Consider the following 4471-nt stretch of genomic DNA (forward strand, 5'->3'; position numbering starts at 1 on the left):
TCCTAAATCACTTAACCAATATGCCATTCAAAGGCACCACAATTTGCATCCAAACATTCCTTACCTAAACATGTCAACATTACCGTAGACCAAACATATTAACCAATTTCAACTAACTACCATATATGACCAAATGCAAGCCATCAACACATATTAAAAGAACCTTGTGAACAAGCACATTAAAGTGACCAAAATGACATAGCTTGTTAAGGGATCATAGTTTACCAAACCAACATGGTTTCTAAAACTTATACATGCCAAAATACCATTACAATTCACACTATACATGCCATTATAAAACTTGGCCAGAATACTCAAAAATTATCGAATTGACTTTTGGATAGTGTGATAGGTCTCCGACGAGCTTCCAACCAAATCGAGCTTCCAATGATCTATAAAACAAAAGAAAACAACTACATAAGCAACGAGTTCTTAGTAAGCTCGTATAAACTTAAACATAACTTACCACTTCATTAATACAATTCAAAGATTAAGCATAAATCATTACCAATACCATAAGCTTAGTATAAGTCTGTTGAAACACCATCAAACTCACAAGTAGTAAGTTCATTAACATCACATATAAGTTCATTTATAACATAAGTAAATTTCAAAAGACACATCGCAAATTCATCAACCTTTTTATAAGATGATGTATCATTCCATTTACGTACTTATCGTTCCATTCCAAATACTTAATATAAGCCTAAACAGCATCATCAATTTACAAGTTAGTGCATTTGTCCATGATATAAATAAGTTCATCCATAGCATAAGTAGATTTCTTATATGTAAGTACATCATTTAGCTCATCAATCTTTTTATAACATCATATTAAATCCCAATTGTGAACTTACTATTTCATTCCCTTTTCTTACCCGTTGAACCATCTAGAATTACATTGATACTCGGGAAAGCTCACACATAGTGTGTCTTTACATATAATTGTAACATTTCCTTTACATAAATGCTCACAAGAGCTGTGAAATGGGCATGCTCACACGAGCTGTGGGTCAGAATGTAAGCTACACGATGCTACTCACACGAGCTGTGAAGTATCCGCAACAAATGCAGGACCTCAACCATCGGTAGGACATTCAAGACTAGCATCAGAAATATGAAATCCCAAATGACATATCATTTGTATCCTATAAATTCCTAAGGTTCAACCGGGACTCGTTATCCATCAATTCATTATAGTATTGATACATTTGTATTCAAATCCAATCATATTAAAACAACATAGTAAATAGTTAATTTGCCTAACTTTAAAATGATTATTGTTCACACGGACTTACCTCGATAGTTAGGGGCGTAGTAGTTAGATCGAACTAATTCGAAGCTTTAGCTTTTCCTTGACCTAAGTCCAAACGTGGTTTATTCTGATCTAAATAGATAATTTCAATCAATTACATACTTCTAGTATTCAATTTAATCCATATTTCATATTTATGCAAAATTACCAATTTGCCCATAACATTTTAACCTTTCACAATCTAGTCCTTAAGCTTATAAATTAAAATCTAACCATTTTAATCTAAATCCATGTTAACCATTGTTACAAGGGACCTTGAAAAAACCAATATTTACCATCACTTCACAATAAAACCTACAGAGTTACACCTTTAATAATTTAATCCCTAATTCTAAAATTCCTTAAAAAATCACTTAACAAAACTTGTTTATTTTTCAACAAGGATCCATAATCTATCAATTAACATCAAAACACATGCAATAACATTCATTAAAAGTCCCTAAACCTCTAAAATTTTTGCAAATTGACCCCCGAGCTAGCTAGATTAAGCTAAAACGGACTCAAAAACATAAAAATCATTAAAAATGGATCAAATCTACATACCATGCAAAGAAAAGACTTGGTCGAACCCTAGCTATCAAAAATGGAGTTCTCCTCCCCTATTCAACCGGTTGAAGACAAAACTAAAAGACAAAACATGTTTTAAATTTTGTTTTGTTTTAATTTATTACTAAATTACCATTTTAACATTGGTTATTAACTTCAAATTTAACTAAATCTTACCCATAATTGTCCACTAACATTAGTAATAGTATAATTACCATATAAGTCCATTATTTTATAATTCCATAGCCATTTGACCCCTTTAACTAATAGAACTCAACTTTTCCAACTTTTACGATTTAGTCCTTTTTACTTAATTAACCATTTAAACTTCAAAATTTCTTAACGAAACTTTAATACGACCTTAATAACACTCCATAAATATTTAATAAAATGTTTACAGCTCGATTTATAGAAACGAGGTCCCGATACCTTATTTTATAAAACTACTTAATTTTAGGGTCTTACACTTGAACCTAATTATTCTTTCATTTAACATAAATCATTAAATAAAGTTTTATTATTACACTATATAAGACTCGTAAATATTAAATAGTAATATTTATGGACCCACGCGTTGGATTTGTGGCCCCAAAACCATTATTTTGACACCACAGAAAAGTGGGGTGCTAGAAACATATTATTTCAATTTGTAAAATTAATTAAAATATATATATATATATAGATTAATGGAGGAATGAGTTTTTATGATTTGATTAAATTTAATATAAAGTTATTGACTCGTTAGTGTTGGTGTATGGAGTTCACACATGCTTTTGGAGATGAACCTAAGTTGGAGAGCCGGATCAAGGACATCGATTTCAATCACGGTTCATATGGGTTGTTGATTTAATTTATCTGGAATCTAATAAATGGAAGGGGGATTTTAATAGGTTCTAACTATTTTTACTTCAAGCGGATAAGTATTTGAATGTTTAATTCTTGATCTTTTAATGTTTATCCGTTGTAATTAAGTTGCATTATTTTTATTTCAAAAAAAAAGTTGCATTATCTATCAATGTTTTAAAATTTATTTTAGTAAGTGTTTGACGTCATAATTGGGATTATTTTAATAATTGTTTGATTAAGTTTACATATTATTATGTCATATTTTGAGGTATTTATTTTTAGAAATAACAATTTAATAACACACAAACCAAAATAATAATATAATATTGATAATTAAAATTTTCAACGGTAGTAATTAAAACCAGGGTTTTTAAGTTTTAAAAAATCATGTTTGATTATAAAATATTTAAATTAGTTTTAAAATATATTTTAAATTAGTGTATTAATATATTAAAATAAATAAAGGCAATGTAAAAAGACACCAAATTTAAGTGGAAAACCCTTCCAATTTAGAAGGAAGAAAACCACGTGAAAAAAAGTCGTCACATGAAGGCATTTACATCAACTCTGATCGGAGTTCAAAATGCTGTCCAGTTCTTGGAACGTGAAGAAAAGATTACCGTCTCCAGCCTCATTAGCTTCTTCCTAAATATACAAATCAATACCAATGGTTAGTTTTGAGAATCAAATATATATAGAGAGAGAGATGGAGAGACACAAATTGAGTCACAATAGCATGCATGAACAAGCTTATGAATATATAAACGTACAAAATGAAAATAAAGCAAGGGTTAGGCAGGTACCAGATGGTGAGAATTATAATCAGGCACTCCAAGATTGCCACCAACACCTGCCGACGTCCAAGGGTTTGGTTGTTGGTCTAAACATGCAGAGAAGGGTGAGAAGCCTCCTACTTCTGGAGCCATATAATCAAATGTCTGATTCTCCACGGGCACGGTAGCAAAATCATTTGTTGAATCCGACGGCACCTCCATCAACTTACGTTTCTTGTTCTTCTTGATTTCTCCTTTACTTTCTTCGTAATCCGAGCTCAGAGCAGCGGCATCCTTATTCTTAATCTCACAGATAACCAAATCACTCAAACCAACAGCTTCTTGCTCTTTCAAAAAGAACTCATGCATAATCCATTGACCATTTGATTTCTTGTTTTTCTTGCTGGTGTATGTGAAGTATTTATCATACCCTATGACTTCGCCACCGTCCTTGTTCTTCACTTCTTTGGCAAACTGTTGGAGCCAACATCCATCTCCCGTGGTTCTTTCGATTCTTGATTTGCTCTTTTTCTTCAACTTTGTGAGAATCCAGAAAGACTCTGGCAATTCTTGGTCGAAGATATTCCAAGGCTCACGATTTGCACCATAAATATGGCGCGTCTTCAGCACACCAGAAGGTATGGGATCGCCCTTGATGATCGGTTTAAAGTTATCAAAAAGGATTTCTTCTTTGGTGGAAACAAAATCAAAACCCTAAAGGAATCTGAAGCTGTGACATGATCGGGGTTTCGTCGACGAAGAAAAAGATGAAACTAATTTGGTGGTCTTCAAAGGAATTTCAGAAAGTATTGTAGAAAGATGTCAGGTTATAACCTCACATCGCATATATATAGCTTTTGTATCAAATAATTCGTTTATTATTTTAAAATAAAATAATAATAATTCAAATTTCATAATATGAAATTGACAATTTTAACCTCATAAGTCATTTTTCTTCTTAATATTCAAAAGAAACTGAAGCAAAAACATA

At 31.5% G+C, this 4471-nt stretch overlaps 1 long non-coding RNA gene across 1 annotated transcript; it reads right to left on the bottom strand.

Annotated features, from left to right (window-relative positions):
- Positions 1–3132: 3132 nt before the first annotated feature.
- Positions 3133–3638, bottom strand: LOC108462382 (uncharacterized). Its single transcript, XR_008277308.1, has 2 exons — positions 3511–3638; positions 3133–3352 (listed from the first exon to the last, which is right to left on the bottom strand). It is a non-coding gene; the product is annotated as an uncharacterized LOC108462382 (long non-coding RNA).
- Between the last annotated feature and the right edge of the window lie 833 nt (positions 3639–4471).

The sequence above is a fragment of the Gossypium arboreum genome, chromosome 13 (genome assembly GCF_025698485.1).
Source record: "Gossypium arboreum isolate Shixiya-1 chromosome 13, ASM2569848v2, whole genome shotgun sequence".
NCBI lineage: Eukaryota > Viridiplantae > Streptophyta > Magnoliopsida > Malvales > Malvaceae > Gossypium > Gossypium arboreum.